General features: G+C 48.5%; 1 pseudogene; it reads right to left on the reverse strand.

Moving 5' to 3' along the window:
- Positions 1–470: 470 nt before the first annotated feature.
- The window catches only part of LOC109783501 (uncharacterized), a 29561-nt pseudogene continuing 9883 nt past the window's right edge, over positions 471–20148 (reverse strand).

Below are 20148 nucleotides of genomic sequence, written 5' to 3' on the forward strand. Positions count from 1 at the left end.
TTAATATGTGAAAAAAATCAAATTCGATAAAACTTTTTTTCAAAATCGTGATCTTTTTTAAGTTTGTGAACTTTTTTCAAAAACAATGAACATTCTTTAGTTCACTGTTTTTTTGCTATTTTTAGAAAAAACATAACTGGTCGACCGCGACCGGTCCAACGCGATCAAGGGAACTAGGAAACCAGTCGAGGGCTATTTTCTTCTTGGGGCGGCCGATGAGTGGGGCGCCAAGAAGCTCAACAAAGTGCCCTATAGGAGCTCCCACTGGACCCAAGGGGCCGCAGTCTGTTCCCGCTAGGCGCAGCGGTATGGCCTACGATTCTTTGCTTTCTTCTTTCTTTACGGTTTTTTCATGTCTCGTGCCCCTGCACTCCAAGGGCACCTCTCCGTAAGATCATCACCTGAATGACAACAAATGGATCCTCTGAGTAGGTCGAACAATTTTTTTTGCAACAACAGGCTATATTGAATTACTCAGAAGGATTACAGTGTGTGTGAATACATCCTAGAAGAAAAGCAGGGGTGCAATTCACCCAGATACATCTTCTACAATCCTCATTAGCCCGTTTGGCACACCTATGTGCCGCTTCATTTGCTTCTCGGTTGATATGTACAATGGAGCAAGATTGAAAACTGGAGCTCGCGTCCACATTTGCTTTTCAGTTGATATGGACAATGGAGCCAGGTCTGCTCTTGAAAACTTTGCATCGTTTAGCATTCGCACAACATCTTGAGCATCACTTTCGATGCTCACCTTGAGATGTCCAAGAGCAAGACCAATGCCATCACGAAGCGCCAAGGCTTCCATAGTGCTTGCATTATGTGCAAACCGATACCAAAATTGCTTGTGCCCGAACCAGTGCTTCGATATGGTCCCGAAGAACAACTCCCGTACTATCATAGCCATCTTGCTCGTAATAGCTCACGTCAACATTGACCTTGATGATCTCGGGGCATATCCAGACCGATTTCTCCCTCGGTTCTCGTGTCGTCTTCGAGCCCACTAGCGCAGCTAGATCGTGGATGGTATCAATGGCCAATTTGAAGTTCTCCATGTCTCTTATTGTTTCTTTCAGTCCAAATCGTCCAGCACCCACACAAAATGAGAGCAGCATTCTGTTTGAATCCGAATGAAGAGAAGGGATCCTGACCGGAATGAAGCAACGATGTTCAATGGTCTCCTCAACACCACAATCTTCACAGAACTCAACACCACAATCTTCACAAAACAGAATCTGCTCATCATGTCGTTCTTGCAGAACATGGACATGTCGCCGACCAAAGAACGCTTTGAGGTTCCATCAAGCACATGGATCAAAAAGACAAAAACCATGGGGTCTAGCGAGTCTACGTCACTTTGCCAGCAGGCTAAATTCTACTCCCTCTGTCCCATAATATAAGAACGTTTTTAACACTAGTGTAGTGTTAAAAACGTTCTTATATTATGGGACGGAGGGAGTAATACCTGACTTGTCTGCTTCCATGCAAGCAAGGTTGAGATAACACAAGACAAGACATGATCCAAGCAACTGAGTCAAGAGCTAATATTAGTATATATATACACACGAAGCACTAATGCACTACATTAACACGACGATTCCATATTTTTGGGGCATGCAATTCTACGACGTACGAGTAGTAATTTAAATAGGGAGTGAGGCTACGCTAAGGCGTTCTCTTAGGTGGCGGTTACAAGTTCAGAGACTTTTAGCTTCTCCAAGGCACCAGGCACAGCACAAAAACGGTCCTGCCTGTTTTCTCCTTCAGAACTTGCGTTGGCGGCCGAAATCACCGCGCCGGTGACCAAAAGACCGGTCAAGTACGGGGTGTTCATCCTTCCGCCCAGATGAGCTTGAAAATGTTCTTGCTAGCCCTCGCGTTGACCATGTCGCTCTTGTTCTTCAGCATCTCCTCCTGGGCGCACCTATCGCTCTTGTTCTTCAATGCTGAATTGCTCTGTACATCAATAGCACGAGGAGCAGCTAAGGATGTGTGTGTAAATACATTGGTCACATCTGTCCCAATGAGTAAGTAAGATTGTATAAGTTGTATATGTGAAGAACATTGTATAAGTTGTATATGTAAAGAACATTGTATAAGTTGAAAGGAAAAGAGGACTCACAAGCATGGTGTACGCCTTAGCAAGCGAGAGAAGAGTGGGGTAGAGACTCGTGACAGCAAGAGTAGCTTCTTTTGTCAATTGTGGCACCTGATTTACATGCACAATAAATGAGAAAACTACTGCATGAAATGGACTACCCGGCAAACTTTGGTGGAGGTGGCCGTATTCGCCCAGTTACCTGCATAAGCTGAAGGGCGAATATATCGCTCATAGTGACCTTCTCAAGGTCAGAACACCTCTTCACAAACTCGTCGTAGGTCAGGCAAAGTCAAGAGGTATCAGCACCAGCAGAGAAGTTTCTGCTGTAGTAATCAATTATAGAGCCCGTGAGGTGGCCGTATTTCTTTTCAGTGTCAGCATACCCAGTGGTTCTTTGGACATCAAATCCTTCAAGAACCTCAGTAGTGAAGCAACTGAAATAGAAGGCATATGGAGCAGTTAATAGGGCATACAACTGACATCCTGAACGGAAGGAATGATACTTAATAATGTTAAACAACGAGAAAAAACACTGCCATTCAAGGGTTAACATGATCGTCCAGGCTTCATGAGAAGAGTACATACGCTGTTTTAACGCCCTCTGATCCATCTACAGTGTTTACATCCCCTTCAACTAGATATATTAGCTTCCTTAGCCCACATTTCTGCAAAAGATACAACAAATGGAGGTATCACGTCGTATTGTTGCTCAAATAACCACAGCAAACCCATATATATGGACAAGAAATACAGTTTCTTTGGGAAGAGATGCTCAATCTACAGGCTCAAGCTTATGTCTGCTAATAACATCGTCCTTCATCATCTCATACCCAAATATGGGCTATGCTTTTCAATTAATGATAACAAAAAATAAGGAAAAAAATCTCCTCGGCTAAGATTAGACTCAAGCAACATCAAATCACAGGGGATAGCATGCGGGCATAAAACATGGCTGGTCAAAAGACACTCAGCACGTTGCAGGGAAACATTCCTTTCATATTCAGCATGTCTGGAACCCAATTGAAATCTAAAATAAACAAGATATCACAAAGTTCTTCATCTAAAAAAAGAAGCACAGATCCGATGCGCTGCTGCTCTTCGTCAAAATAAAAAGTTCTTTATCTAACTGTTTAGAGATCCCTCCATACCTGTGCCTGTTGGGAAACGTAGCAATAATTCAAAATTTTCCTACGTGTCACCAAGATCAATCTAGGAGATGCTAGCAACGAGAGAGGGGGAGTGCATCTTCATACCCTTGAAGATCGCTAAGCGGAAGCGTTACAAGAACGCGGTTGATGGAGTCGTACTCGCGGCGATTCAAATCGCGGAGGATCCGATCTAGCGCCGAACGGACGGCGCCTCCGCGTTCAACACACGTACAACCCGGGGACGTCTCCTCCTTCTTGATCCAGCAAGGGGAGAGGAGAAGTTGAGGGAGAACTCCAGCAGCACGACGGCGTGGTGGCAATGGAGCTCGTGGTTCTCCGGCAGAGCTTCGCTAAGCACTACGGAGGAGGAGGAGGAGGTGTATGAGGAGGGAGGGCTGCGCCAGGGAAAAGGTGTGGCTGCTCTCCCACCCCTCCACTATATATAGGGGCAAGGGGAGAGGGGGAGGCGCCCTAGGGTTTCCCCTAGGGGGCGGCGGCCAAGCAGATTGGATCTCCCTAGGGAAAATCCTAGGGAGACTTGCCCCCCAAGCCAAGCAGGTGGAGGCTTGCCTCCCAAGCCAGGTGGAGGCGCCCCACCTCCCCAAGTAACGTGGGAAAGGGTGTGGGGGCGCACCACCCCTTAGTGGGCTGGTTTGCCCCTTCCCCTTTGGCCCATGAGGCCCTCCAACACTTGCCGGGGCTCCCGAAACACCTTCCGGTCATGCTGGCCATAGCCTGGTACCCCCGGAACACTTCCGGACTCCAATACCCTTCGTCCAATATATCGATCTTCACCGCCGGACCATTTCGGAACTCCTCGTGATGTCCGGGATCTCATCCGGGACTCCGAACAACCTTCGATAACCACATACTATTTCCCATAACAACTCTAGCGTCACTGAACCTTAAGTGTGTAGACCCTACGGGTTCGGGAACCATGCAGACATGACTGAGACACCTCTCCGGCCAATAACCAATAGCGGGATCTGGATACCCATATTGGCTCCCACATGTTCCACGATGATCTCATCGGATGAACCACGATGTCGGGGATTCAATCAATCCCGTATACAATTCCCTTTGTCAATCGGTATGTTACTTGCCCGAGATTCGATCGTCGGTATCCCAATACCTCATTCAATCTCGTTATCGGCAAGTCTCTTTACTCGTTCCGTAACGCATGATCCCGTGGCTAACTCATTAGTCACATTGAGCTCATTATGATGATGCATTACCGAGTGGGCCCAGAGATACCTCTCCGTCATACGGAGTGACAAATCCCAGTCTCGATTCGTACCAACCCAACAGACACTTTTGGAGATACCTGTAGTGCACCTTTATAGCCACCCAGTTACGTTGTGACGTTTGGTACACCCAAAGCATTCCTACGGTATCCGGGAGTTGCAAATCTCATGGTCTAAGGAAACGATACTTGACATTAGAAAAGCTCTTAGCAAACGAACTACACGATCTTGTGCTATGCTTAGGATTGGGTCTTGTCCATCACATCATTGTCCTAATGATGTGATCCCGTTATCAATGACATCCAATGTCCATGGTCAGGAAACCATAACCATCTATTGATCAACGAGCTAGTCAACTAGAGGCTTACTAGGGACATGTTGTGGTCTATGTATTCACACATGTATTACGGTTTCCAGTTAATACAATTATAGCATGAACAATAGACAATTATCATGAACAAGGAAATACAATAATAACCATTTTATTATTGCCTCTAGGGCATATTTCCAACAGTCTCCCACTTGCACTAGAGTCAATAATCTAGTTCACATCACTATGTGATCGTAATGAATCCAACACCCATGGGGTTTGTTCATATCTCGCTTGTGAGAGAGGTTTTTAGTCAACGGGTCTGAACCTTCCAGATCCGTGTGTGCTTTACAAATCTCTATGTCATCTTGTAGATGCAGCTACCACGCGCTACTTGGAGCTATTCCAAATAACTGCTCTACTATATCCGGTTTACTACTCAGAGTCATCCGGATTAGTGTCAAAGTTTGTATCGACGTAACCCTTTACGACGAACTCTTTTACCACCTCCATAATCGAGAAAATTCCTTAGTCCACTAGTTACTAAGGATAAGTTCGACCGCTGTCATGTGATCCATTCCTGGATCACTATTGTACCCCTTGACTAACTCATGGCAAGGCACACTTCAGGTGCGGTACACAGCATAGCATACTGTAGAGCCTACGTCTAAAGCATAGGGGACGACCTTCATCCTTTCTCTCTCTTCTACCGTGGTCAGGTCTTGAGTCTTACTCAATACTCATACCTTGTAACACAGCCAAGAACTCCTTCTTTGCTGATCTATTTTGAACTCCTTCAAAATCTTGTCACGGTATGTATTCATTTGAAAGTACTATTAAGCGTTTTTGATCTATCCTTATAGATCTTGATGCTCAATGTTCAAGTAGCTTAATCCAGGTTTTCCATTGAAAAACACTTTTCAAATAACCCTGTATGCTTTCCAGAAATTCTACATCATTTCTGATCAACAATATGTCAACAACATATACTCATCAGAAATTCTATAGTGCTCCCACTCACTTCTTTGGAAATACAAGTTTCTCATAAACTTTGTAAAAACCCAAAATCTTTTATCATCTCATCAAAGCGTACATTCCAACTCCAAGATGCTTACTCCAATCCTTAGAAGGATTGCTGGAGCTTTGCATACTTGTTAGCATCTTTCAGGATTGACAAAACCTTCTGGTTGTATCACATACAACCTTTCCTCAAGAAAATCGTCGAGGAAACAATGTTTTGACATCCTATCTGCAAGATTTCATAAATAATGCAGTAACTGCTAAATATAATTCCAACAGACTCTTAGCATCGCTACGAGTGAGAAAGTCTCATCGTAGTCAACTCCTTGAACTTGCCGGAAAACATCTTAACGACAAGTCGAGCTTTCTTAATGGTGACACTTACCATCATTGTCTGTCTTCCTTTTAAAATCCATCTGCACCCAACAGCCTTACGACCATCAAGTAGTTCTTCCAAAGTCTACACTTTGTTTATATACATGGATCCTCTCTCGGATTTTATGGCCTCGAGCCATTCGTCGGAATCCGGGCCCATCATCGCTTCTCCATAGCTCGTAGGTTCATTGTTGTCTAGCAACATGACTTCCAAGACAGGATTACGTACCACTCTGAAGTAGCATGCATCCTTGTCGTCCTACGAGGTTTGGTAGTGACTTGATCCGAAGTTTCATGATCACTATCATAAGCTTCCACTTCAATTGGTGTAGGTGCCACAGGAACAACTTCCTGTGCCCTGCTACACACTAGTTGAAGTCATGGTTCAATAACCTCATCAAGTCTCCACCATCCTCCCACTCAATTCTTTCGAGAGAAACTTTTCCTCGAGAAAGGACATGTTTCTAGAAACAATCACTTTGCTTCCGGATCTGAAATAGGAGGTATACCCAACTGTTTTGGGTATTCTATGAAGATGCATTTATCCGCTTTGGGTTCGAGCTTATCAGCCTGAAACTTTTCCACATATGCGTCGCAGCCCCAAACTTTTAAGAAACGACAGCTTAGGTTTCTCTAAACCATAGTTCATACGGTGTCGTCTCAACGGAATTGCGTGGTGCCCTATTTAAAGTGAATGCGGTTGTCTCTAATGCCTAACCCATAAACGATAGTGTAATTCGATAAGAGACATCATGGTATGCACCATATCCAATAGGGTGCAGTTATGATGTTCGGACACACCATCACACTATGGTGTTCCAGACGGTATTAGTCGTGAAACAATTTCCACAATTTCTTAATTGTGTGCCAAACTCGTAACTCAGATATTCATCTCTATGATCATATCACAGACATTTTATCCTCTTGTCACGACGATCTTCAACTTCACTCTGAAATTACTTGAACCTTTCAATAATTCAGACTTGTGTTTCATCAAGTAAATATACTCAGCATCTACTCAAATCATCTGTGAAGCAAGAACATAACGATATCCACTGCATGCCTCAGCACTCATTGGACTGCACACATCAAAATGTATTACTTCCAACAAGTTGCTTTCTTGTTCCATCTTACTGAAAACGAGGCCTTTCAGTCATCTTGCCCATGTGGTATGATTTGCATGTCTCAAGTGATTCAAAATCAAGTGAGTCCAAACGATCCATCTGTATGGACTTTCTTCATGCATATATACTAATAGACATGGTTCGCATGTCTCAATCTTTTCAAAAACGAGTGAGTCCAAAGATCCATCAACATGGAGCTTCTTCATGCATTTTATACCAATATGACTCAAGTGGCAGTGCCACAAGGATGTGGTACTATCATTACTTTCTTATATCTTTTGGCATGAACATGTGTATCACTACGATCGAGATTCAATAAACCATTCATTTTAGGTGCAAGACCATTGAAGGTATTATTCAAATAGACAGAGTAACCATTATTCTCCTTAAATGAATAATCGTATTGCGATAAACATAATCCAATCATGTTTATGCTCAACGCAAACACCAAATAACAATTATTTAGGTTTAACACCAATCTTGATGGTAGAGGGAGCATGCGATGCTTGATCACATCAACCTTGGAAACACTTCCAACACATATCGTCATCTCACCTTTAGCTAGACTCCGTTTATTCCGTAGCCTTTTATTTCGAGTTACCAACACTTAGCAACCGAACCGATATCTAATACCCTGGTGCTACTAGGAGTACTAGTAAAGTACACATTAATATAATGTATATCCAATATACTTCTGTCGACCTTGCCTACCTTCTCATCTACCATCTAGGGTAGTTCTGCTTCAGTGACCGTTCCCCTCATTATAGAAGCACTTAGTCTCGGGTTTGGGTTCAACCTTGGGTTTCTTCACTAGAGCAGCAACTGATTTGCCGTTTCATGAAGTATCCCTTCTTTCCCCTGCCCTTCTTGAAACTAGTGGTTTTACTAACTGTTGAGGATATAAACCTTAGAGTCACCCGCCAGAAGGGGCCGGGTTACTCATAAGGGTCATCGCTTGAAGCCTGGCGCTAAGCCTGAAGACGGTGGGCCAAAGATGGGCTTAAGACCCGGAGATGGCTTAAGGCCCGTAGTGATAAACCGCCGTATGGCGAGACTTGTAGTGTAAGGCAAGAATAGTTGAGAGTCCGAGCCGGACACTTTTATGAGCCGGCCGGGACTCTGAGAGCCGCTGGGTGTCAACCTCTTCATATAAAGGGACGACCCGGCAACGGTTTAGGGACAGGAAAAGATCTCATCGAGAGCCAGGCATAGCAGTTAAGCTCCCTGGTCATCGAAACCCTAATCGATACCACCTCAACCGGACGTAGCAGCTTTTACCTTCACCGTAAGGGGCCGCACCAGTATAAACCCTCGTGTTCCTTGTCCCGTTAACCCCTTCAAGCTTCCTAGCGGCGATGGCTCCACGACTAAGTCCTAGCTTGAGGACATCTGCCGTGACAATTCCACGACAGTTGGCGCCCACCGTGGGGCTAGCGCATGGTGGATTTGAGTTCTTGAAGGGCAGCTTCGAAGGGCTCAAGGGATACGCTGTGGGTCGGATGACCAAGAGTCGTCGCGGCAAGCTCTACATCGACAATGCAAGCTGGGGCCCCGACGCCGGCTCAATCGAGTACGGATACCGGGTCCCCTTCGGCAGAATTCATGTTTTCATTGGCAAGATTGGTGAGCCGGGCCCTGAGCCGGATCTCTGCGCCGATCTCATCGAGACGGCTCAGCGCGCACGACCCGCCCGGGCCCTGCCTGCCTTGGGGCATGCTTTTGTGGGATGTGTCCATGGAGGGCACTCTGACAGATCCGGATCTAGTGATGAGACGGCCGCCGGCTCTGACGGCGAATCGTCCACAGATGAGTCAAACTCGTTGTATCAACTTCAAGATGGTAGGCTCATGGGTTGTTCCGAGGGTGACAGTATTCCGGACCCGTTTGAGCCGCCGAGCCGGGTCCGAATCTTCATGGCCAGTGCACAGCCTGTTCAGAACCCTGCTGCTGGGGCAGGAAAGCCGGTGCCCTCGCCGGCTCAGGTGCTGATGGATCTCACGGACAAGATGGCGGCCCTGTTGACCGCCGCGGTTGACCCGACGGATCAAGCTCGGCATGACGCGGAGGTGGCGCAGTTAAAGTTAGATCTAGTGAAAGCCAAAGAGGATCTGACAGCCGAAGGGATCAGGATGGCTGCGGAGAGGGCGGCTCTCGACGCCCAAACCCAGTTGATTCAGGCGCAGTCCTTCCGGCTCACGATGGATCAAAACGCGTCCAATGAGGTCATGAGAAGGAGGCATCAAAAAGCCCAATCTCGACTCCCTCCGGTTTACGATCCTCGAAACCTCTTCAACACGCCAGGTGCAGGGTCTAGTAACCCGCCAGGGATCATAGTGCCCAGGTCTGGGACCCCTGTTCAGCCACAAGTGATGGGGCCTCCCCGGGTGAACCCTGCCCCGCCTCAGTATGTGCCAATACCACCGGGTCATTATGCTAACCCGCTGGAGAACATGGTTGCCGCAGCAGCACGGCTGGCGGCCCTCCCAATTGACGGCGACTCTCCGACGGCTATTGAAACCCGCCGGGTTAGGGAACTCCTTCAGACAGCACTGGCGCAGCAAGAGGCGTACTCTTACAGCCGGGACAGGATCCACTCGACCCCTCGTCCAGGCCGGAGCCCGAGTTATAGCAGACACATGGTCTCAGCGACCGGCTCAAGTAATGTCCGACGCCATGACCCGCCCCCTGGCCATGGCCCGGTTCATAACGGAGCCTTTCACGCAGCAAACCAAGACAGAGCGCGGCAAGAGGCGGATTAGGTGCCTCAGTTGACGGCTTACCAGAATCCCCCGGCTTATCCGACGACTTCCGTCGACGTGGGTATCCCTATCAGGACTGGAGGTGTCCCTTGTTTAGTGCCAGCTCTCCGCAATGAACGTCTACCCAAGGACTTCAAAGGCCCTAGGAAGGTGCCTAATTACACGGCTAACTTACAACCCGCAGCCTGGATCGAGAGTTACAAGATGGCCATGGAACTGCTGGAAGTCAGTGAAGCGGCAATGGCCAAGTACTTCACCATGATGTTAGATGGGACTGCCCGCACTTGGTTGAAAGGACTACCACCGAATTCCATCGGGTCTTGGGCTGAGCTGAAAGCCCGGTTCATCCAAAACTTCAAGGATACCTGTAGGCAGTCTATGTCAATTGTGGATTTGACTAACTGTAAGCAGCAGGAGGGTGAGTCTACGACACATTGGGTTCGTCGGGTTAAGGAGATAATACATTCCTCTGATAAGATGGATGCCGGCTCTGCAGTCTTAATGTTGGAACAGAATTGTCGTTTCGTGCCCCTGAAGATGAAACTCGGGCGGCTTAAGCGCGACTGCAATGATATGGGTACACTGATGGCGGCTCTCGTCAAGTACGCCGATTCTGATAGTACCAAGGACCCCGCTTCAGATGATGAAAGGACAGGGAAGGGAAAGAAGAACGGCAATGGCAAGGGTCCTCAGCATAACCCGGGGAACCAAGGAAGTGGCAAGCGCAAGGCCGATGGCAGCCTAGAATTCGTAGCCAACGCCAGCTCACAGGGTAATAACCAGCGACGCAAGGGGAGGCCCCCTCCCCGAGCCGGCGGGTCAGGCCCGACGCTGGAGCAGCTGTTGAATGAGCCTTGTCCAAGGCATGGCTCTAGAGAGAAGCCAGCTACTCATCTATGGAAGGATTGTGCAATCATGAAGGCCTTTAAGAATTCCAATGCCTTTAACGGCAACAATGGCCCGGGCGGTGGCTCAGGCGCCGGCGGCTTCCATGGCCCGGGCGGCGGCTCAAATTCTAATCCTCAGAACGGTCAAGGGGGCTTTAATCAGCAGTCTGGGCAGGGTCATCAACAGCAGCAAGGGGGTTATCAGGCCAATCCAAAGCAGCTTAGCGGTGGACAGTATCATATGTTTACCACCAGTCTGTGTAAGCGAGATCAGAAGCTTCATAAGAGGGCTGTGAATGCTGTTGAGCCGGCGGTTCCACGCTACTTGCGGTGGTCTGAGCAGCCTATAGTGTGGAGTAGGGAGGATCACCCTCCCCGGGTGGATAATCCGGGTCACTTGGCCTTGGTGGTGGCTCCTCAGGTGGGAGGATATAAGTTCACTAAGGTGCTCATGGATGGAGGCAGCAGCATCAACATCCTCTATTATGAGACGTTCCGTCGTATGGGGTTGATTGATAAGAACCTCAGCCAGTCAAACACTATTTTCCATGGTGTGGTACCTGGTAAGTCGGCTTATCCAGTCGGCAAGATCGAGTTGGAAGTGGCCTTTGGAGATGAGCACAACTACAGGGTGGAAAAATTGACCTTTGAGGTGGTCAAGATAAGAAGTCCGTACCATGCCATATTTGGGCGGCCGGCTTACGCCAAGTTCATGGCACGGCCGTGTTACGTGTATTTACAGCTCAAGATGCCGGGTCATAATGGGACCATTACGGTTCACGGCAGCCGGAAGGTGGCCCTAGAGTGTGAGGAAGGCGATGCAGCTTATGCAGAATCTGTTTGTGCAACAGAGGAGTTGAAGTTTTACAAAGACAACGTTGACCCAACAGATATGACCTCTCTGAAAAAGCCGACTACGGAGCATGAGCCGGCAATGAAATTTAAGTCGGCTGATGAGACTAAACTTGTTGATTTCGTTCCAGGAGATTCATCTCAGCAGTTTAGCATCAGTGCCAATCTGGATCCAAAATAGGAAAGCGCGCTCATCGAGTTCATCCGTGAGAATAGGGACATTTTTGCATGGAAGCCGTCTGACATGCCAGGTGTACCTAGAGAACTCGCTGAGCACACTCTCAATGTTGATCCGAAATTTAAGCCGGTCAGGCAGTTCCTTCGGCGGTTTAATGAAGAGAGGCGAAAAGCTATTGGTGAAGAGGTGGCCCGGCTCTTGGCGGCCGGGTTTATCGTTGAAGTCTTTCACCCAGAATGGTTAGCTAACCCGGTGCTCGTACTCAAGAAGAACGGCACCTGGCGGATGTGTGTGGACTACACGGACTTGAACAAGGCGTGTCCGGCTGATCCTTTCGCCCTTCCCCGTATTGATCAAATCATTGATGCTACGGCGGGTTGTGAGCGCCTAAGTTTCTTGGATGCTTATTCTGGATATCATCAGATTAAAATGGCAGTTAAGGACCAGGAGAAGACGGCGTTCATCACTCCCTTTGGAGCCTTCTGCTATGTGTCTATGCCCTTTGGACTCAAGAGTGCACAGGCGACTTATCAGCGTTGCGTGCAGAGCTGTCTTCATAACCAGATTGGGCGCAATGTTCATGCTTATGTGGATGATATTGTGGTTAAATCCAGGAAGGAGGAAACCTTGATAGAGGATCTGAGGGAAACCTTTGATAATCTCCGGGTCTACAAGATGATGCTTAACCCGGCCAAATGTGTTTTTGGTGTTCCTGCAGGCAAGCTCTTGGGTTTCTTGGTTTCTAACAGAAGCATTGAAGCTAACCCGGAGAAGATCAAGGCCATCACCTCCCTGGCTAAGCCGGCGTGTATAAACGACGTCCAGCGCTTGGTGGGTCGTATTGCTGCTTTAAGCCGGTTCATAAGCCGTTTGGGTGAGAAGGCCATGCCATTGTATCAGTTGATGAAGAAAACTGATGACTTTGTCTGGAATGATGCAGCTAATACTGCTTTTGAGGATTTCAAGAGACAGCTGGCCGAGCCCCCAGTCCTTGCTGCTCCGGTCGACAAGGAGCCTTTATTGCTGTATGTGGCTGCTAACACCCGAGCCGTCAGTGTGGCCGTGGTGGTGGAGCGCAAGGAAAAGGGTAAGGAGCATCCGGTTCAGAGGCCGGTTTATTATGTCAACGAAGTACTCATTGAGTCCAAGCAGCGGTATCCGCATTGGCAGAAACTTGTTTATGGTGTGTTCATGGCAAGCCGGAAGCTTAAGCATTATTTCCAGGGTCACCCCATCACTGTGGTCAGTTCTGCCCCCCTTTGGAGATATCATTCAGAACAGGGAGGCCACAGGGAGAGTGGCTAAGTGGGCTATAGAGCTCGGACCTCATGGTCTGAAGTATGTGCCACGCACTGCTGTTAAATCTCAGGCTTTGGTGAATTTCATCAATGATTGGACAGAGCTACAAGTGCCCGAACAAAAGCCGGATAACACATATTGGACTATTCACTTTGATGGGTCCAGGCAGTTGGAGGGCTCGGGGGCTGGAGTCGTATTGGCTTCCCCTAAGGGTGATAAGTTCCATTATGTGCTACAATTGATGTTTCCTTGTACCAACAACGCAGCTGAGTACGAGGCCTTGCTCCACGGTCTTCGGATGGCGAAGGAGATGAGCTTGAGCCGGTTAAGGTGCTTCGGCGACTCAGACTTGGTGGCTCAACAAGTATCAGGAAAGTGGGACTCCAAGGACCCTCTCATGGCGGCTTATCGCTGCGAAGTTGAGGCCATTGCTGGGCACTTTCAGGGTTACCAAGTAGAGCACATCGATCGCAGGAAGAACGAGGCGGCTGATGCTTTAAGCCGGCTGGGCTCTCAGCAAAAACCGGTGCCGCCTAATATTTTCCTAGACGTCCTGCATAACCCTTCTATTAAGTTGCCTACAGAGGAAGACTTGGCTGTCCCTGACCCGGAGGCACGACTAGTGGCGGCTCTCCACATCATACCGGACTGGACAATGCCCTATCTGGCTTACATGACCCGGGAAGATTTGCCTGAGGATGAAACTTTGGCCAGACAAATAACCCGGCGGTCTAAGTCAATGATTGTTATCAATGGTGAGTTGCATCGCCGCAGTGTTACGGGAGCATTCCAGCGTTGTGTCTCCCCTGAGGAAGGTCAAGAGATCTTGCGTGAGATTCATGAAGGGGATTGTGGCCATCACGCCGGCTCAATGTCTCTTGTGGCCAAGGCTTTTCGTTATGGTTTTTATTGGCTGATGGCTCATGCTGATGCAGAGGACTTGGTCAGTAAATGTGATGGTTGCCAAAGGTTCTCGCGACGGGCTCATGTGCCGGCTCAGGAGCTGAGGATGATCCCAATTACTTGGCCCTTTGCGGTCTGGGGGCTTGATATGGTTGGGCCTTTTAAAAGGTCCAAGGATAAGAAGACCCACCTCTTGGTGGCAGTTGACAAATTTACCAAGTGGGTTGAAGCGGAGCCAGTTAGCAAGTGTGATGCAGCCACGGCAGTTCAGTTTATGAAAAAGGTGATCTTTCGCTTTGGCTTTCCACACAGCATTATAACTGACAATGGTACCCAATTATCCAAAGGCGCCATGGAGGAGTTTTGTCAACGAGAGCATATTAGACTTGATGTTTCATCAGTGGCTCACCCTCAGTCCAATGGTCAAGCTGAGAGGGCTAATCAGGAGATTCTGAAAGGCATCAAACCCCGGCTTTTGGTCCCTTTACAACGGACGCCGGGTTGTTGGGTGGAGGAGTTACCCTCCGTGTTGTGGAGCATCAACACTACTCCTAACAGGTCTACAGGTTTCACGCCTTTCTTCATGGTTTATGGAGCGGAAGCAGTCCTCCCCAGTGACATCCGTCATGATTCGCCTCGAGTGGCGGCTTATGTTGAGGTGGATAATGAACAGGCACGCCAAGATGCTCTTGACTTGTTGGACGAACAGCGTGATGTAGCAGCAGCTCGCTCAGCGATTTACCAACAGGACCTGCGCCGTTATCATAGTCACCGGGTTAAATCCCGGGTCTTCCAGGAAGGCGATCTGGTGCTCCGGCTCATCCAAGATCAAACAGATGTGCATAAGCTATCTCCGCCTTGGGAAGGGCCCTTTGTGGTCAGCAAGAATTTGCACAACGGGTCATATTACCTCATTGACGTCCGGGAGCACAAAGATTCACGTAAGTCGGAGGAAGAGACCCGACGGCCGTGGAACATAGCTCAGCTTCGGCCTTATTACACTTGAGCCACCGGCTCTCATAATGTACATATTTCTCTAAGCCATGTATATATTATGATAAGCAATAAAGCAGGACCTCTGTCCTTTTTTCTCCTCCAAAGATGAATGTGTTGTTTTCATTACAAGATCATGTGATAACTTGAAGGAGGATCCGGCTTATGATCGTATTCGAATCTAGCCATACACAATATAGTCACTTGGGGGCTTCCTGTTCAAACATAGGTCGTATTCGAACCAAAGAGAACATAGCTGTCGATACCCATTTGATTGGCAAAGTGCCGAGCTCATTGGGGAGTTTTCTTTGATCATATTTGAATCATAGTTTAACCTCTTTGGGAACCGACGTGTATCGTATTCGAATCAGCGTCGTTAAACAATTCTTAAGGTCATTTGGGGGCTTCCTGTTCAAACATGGGTCGTATTCGAACCAAGGAGAACATAGCTGTCGGTACCCTCTTGATTGGCATCGCCACACCCACTGGGGGCTATATGATCGCATTCGAATCCTAGCATAACCCCTTTGGGACGGGTCTCTGGTCGTATTCGAACCGGAAGCCCCTAAGTTCTTCTGATTTATAGCGAGTTCTTCTGATTATTTCAAGTGTGCACGGCGGGTCTCACTTTGCCGGCTTAACTTTGATTTATAGTACTAGTCGAATACAATCGGTGTTATTAAGACTGGTAAACCGGAATTGAGGTACCAACCTTATTACCCGGGCTGTATAAGCCGGAAGTGTGCTTGCAGGCCGGTAAGTGTGTTATTACGGGTATATCAAGGACATAATTGAGGACCAGTCTTTTTTGATTCATATTCCGGGTTATATGTCTAAAACTATGATTCTCAGTGCGGTAAGCCGCCTAGAGACTTGTGATTTGTCCTTCTAGGCAGGATAGTTAAAGGCAACTATTTGAGCTTAAGGAAAATGAATGATCAATTATGACCCGGAGAAGTATAAAGGAGACAACTTCAATGGAATTCAGCATTCAACGTGTGCACGATGGCACGGCAAAGTTAAAGTGTTGGTCCTACTCTATTACAAGACTCATCGAGTCCAAAAGGGTGAAGCATTGTTTAATAAGCCGCCTGCAGCGTTACGATGCTTGCTGGGTTGAAGTTTCCGGCTCATCCCTCTCCGCTCCTCCGGCTGTTCCCAAGACCTGGAAAGTTGACGACTTCCAGTCAATGCCGCTCAGAGCTTCAAATTGAGCTTCCTCGTCAATTAACCCCGCCGGGTCAATCTCCGGGGCAAAGGTGTGCTTCCGAGTCGGCGGGACTAAGCTGATGGCTTCATAGCGCGGAGTGGGGATCCTCTGATTCTCTGAATCGTAACCCGGCTGGTACTTAGTCAGATCCGTATCATTGCCAATCAAAGTGGCCACCGGGCGTACGATCTTCACGCAGGCTGCAAAGTCCCTTTGGTCGAAGGGGGTGCCGTCTTCCTTTAAACTGGGGTAGCCTAGAGCAATGTCCGCCGGGTGTAATTCTGGAGGAACGCCTTGGCCCGGCTCAGAGCAGCTATGGCTCCGGCTCTTGCAGAGGCCCGTCGCAGCTCTTGGACACGTTGAGGAAGAATGGCGAGCCGGCGAAGAACTTCCGCCAGGTGAGTCGGCACCTCATTGGATAGGGCCACCACAGCCAAAGCACGCTGTGACCCGGTGTAGAGCTGCTCCACCAGGGTGTACACGGCCTTCAACTTGGTTACCACACTTTGGTTGAGGTTGGCGCTTCTGGGACCTGTTTAACAGAATAAGACAAGCCGCCGACAAGGATGGGTTATGAGATATAAAGATTATAAACTTGATGAAAGCCGGTGAAATGACTTTCCGAAGATTGCGGCAACCATCTGGGACACTTGGCGCTTTAAGCCGGAGAGTTCGGCGGTCTTCTCTGTCAGAGCCTTCTCCGCCTGTTCGGCCCGGTTCACCAGAGTAGCCTTTTCTTCGGCCCAAGCTTTCCGTTCAGCGTCAAAGTCCGTCTTCAGCTTTTCTTGCGCAGCAATACTGGACACAAATTTGGCATTGGCCTTCCGGGTCTCAGTTTCTTGCGTCCTCAGGCGGGTCTTCAGATCGGAGATGGCAGCTTCAAACTTCTTGCAAGCAGCCTGCATAATTTCCGGGTTATAGGATGAACAGTTATTATGCAATTTTAAAGTCCCAAGCACTTTCCAAGCAAAGACACTTGGCACTTGGGGGCTAATGCATATCAAACGTTTCTATTTACAAATTGCCGGTTCAAGCGAGTAAGCCGGAACTTAAGTCTACAACATATTCTATCATAAGTCGTAGACTTGGGGGCTAGAGTATGGTAAGAATAACAAGATAACTATGCAGTAAGCAAGAAGAAAGAAGAGTAGTACCTCAGACCTCTGATGAATCTGGTTTACCATGCTGATCTCTACATCCCGGCTCTTGTGCACTTGGCTGACATAGCCGGAGACGATCTCTCCGATGTTCAGATTGGCGTAGTCGGTGAGGTCTAGATTAACCCGGCGGTGCTGTAGCAACTCCTCCTTGGCGGAGCACTTGGCCAGTGCAGTAGGTCTCCCCGGCTCAACAAACTCCGTCCGGGTGATTACCACGTCCGGGTCATTGACCGGCTGAGCCGAGCTGGAGGTCTCCGGGTTAGCAGAAGCTTCTGCAGTTGCCTTGTCGGTTGGAGCGGTGGCTTCGGGAGCGGAGGCAGCTGGCGGTTCTTGAGCTGCTACCTCCGGTTCAGGCAAGTCCGGCTCTTTGACCGGCTTGTTCTTCTTCGCCTTCTTGGTGAGCTTTGCCTGGGCACTGAAAGGACAAAAAGGTTAGTACAAAGGTATGAGCAAAGATAAGCACAACAAGAGATGATCATCATTACCTGGGTACGGTCTTGAAGGCCGGCAGGCTTGATTGCATCGAGTCACCAGAGGAGGGTGAGGTTTCCTGATAGGTTGAATCAGAAGAATTGAGCGGCTGACGTATAACACCCGCCAAAGGATGAAAAGGGTACAAGTTGGAGATAACCTCGGTTCGGCGTTTCCTCGATGCGTCGGGTAAGCCGGAGGAGAGGTCAGCGTCCTTGTTGGTCCGGGTGTGCCGCCGGCTCTCATGAGTCTGTTGCTTCAAAAGAAATTGAGGGTCTTGATAAGCTAAAGGATGAGAAAATCTTACTTTCCGGGTTACCCTTCGGACTTTCAGCCTTGGCAAGGGCTCCGAGTCGGAGGAAAGTATCATTACCTCTTCAACCACCGGGTTACTTGCTCCGGTATCATCCTGTTGATGAATAGTATTGATAAGGTGGACAGAAATAAACAATGAATACAACAAGAGATTACAGGTTCAGAGTTTACCTCTGACTCGGAGCTGTCGCTTAGTTGCAGCAGCTCTGAAGCAGTAGGCCTACTTCCCTTCTTGCGGGGAGCGGCTCTCTTGGCGGCTTTCTTAGCCTTCCTGGCCTTCTTGGCCGCCTCATGGTCATATTTGACCTTCCAGAATTTGTCATCAGCCTGAAAAATACAATGATGATTTCTTAAAGATTCAGATGAAGGTTATCTACAGAAGAAGATAAGATGTTCAGGTCAGCGGCTTACTGCTGGGGCTGGGTTGGTCTTGCAGAAGGGGGCTAACCCGGTCCTCTCGCAGTCTGCCAAGCTCTCATTTAAAAGGGCCTTGGTCATGTCTTCAGCAATGTCTTCAGGAAGATCGTTGCGGCTGTGTCGCAGGGGGTCATCTTTCCGGCCTGTGTATTCACACATTAAGCCGGGGCGGCGGCTCAGGGGGATCACCCGCCACGAGATCCAGACCCAGACCAGATCAATTCCGTTGAGACCATTGCCCAGGAGAGCCTTGATCTTGTTGATGGTGGGGAGCAGAGGTTGGCGCTCCGCCTGAGTTAACTTGGCAGACAGAGGGTGAGTTGGTTCCAGACGTGAAGGGCGAAAGCCGGGCAGCGGGCTCTCGTCAGCCGGCGACGTGTCTTGGCAATAGAACCACGTCTGGTTCCAGTCCTTTGGGTGACTTGGCGGCTCGGTGTAAGGGAAAAGGCAGTCTCTCCGTCGCTGAATGGAGATGCCGCCAAGTTCCAAGCTTGGCCCGTTGGCGCACTCGTTCTGACGGTTCAGGTAGAAGAGCTCTCTGAAGAGCAGCGGGCTGGGCTCCTCTCCAAGGTAGACTTCGCAGAACACTTGGAAGTTGCATATATTGGACACAGAATTGGGTCCTATGTCTTGTGGCCGCAGGTCAAAGAAATTCAGCATGTCTCTAAAGAACTTTGAGCCAGGCGGTGCGAAGCCCCGGCTCATGTGATCCGCAAAAATGACCACCTCCCCGTCCCTTGGCTGTGGTCTCTCCTCTGATGGGTCGGGGGCACAGTAGGACATAACGTCCTTCTTAGGCAGGTAACCCGACTTCATGAAATCTGTTAAAGTCTCATCGGTGATGCTGGACCTCATCCAATTGCATGTGATGGGAGCTTTGGGAGCTTTGGAAGGCATGGTGAAAGTCGGACGCCTATGATAAAAGGAAAATGTCTGGTTTAATTGAAAGCCGGAGGAAATTTACAGTTCAGTGTTTAAAGTGACGGCTTATGGAGGGGCCTAATGACATATATCTAAGTGCATCGGGTTATGTAAGCCGCTGGTGTGCTTGAGAGTAATTCAAATCGTCTACAGCCTTGTTGTAAGTGAGCTGGAAAATTTTACGGCGCGTGGCTTCCTTTGAGCCGGAAGGTTCTATGGTGCGTGGTTTCTTTAAACCGGAATGTAAGCCGCCGTGATTTAACGGGTGCAGTTTTCTACTAAGTGTGGTGAAAACAGGTTTCACACGTTGCAGTAAATAATTTGGATCAAAACGGTCGGCTAAAAGGAAAGTTTCTAGACCTAAAAACAGATGCAAAGGAAGTTCTTGGGCTCGAACGGAGGCTTTATGAGGTGAAAAGAGATCTATTTGCATTTGAAATGGGTGCTAAACAACTGCCGCG

This window comes from Aegilops tauschii, chromosome 1 (assembly GCF_002575655.3).
Source record: "Aegilops tauschii subsp. strangulata cultivar AL8/78 chromosome 1, Aet v6.0, whole genome shotgun sequence".
Taxonomy (NCBI): Eukaryota; Viridiplantae; Streptophyta; class Magnoliopsida; order Poales; family Poaceae; genus Aegilops; species Aegilops tauschii.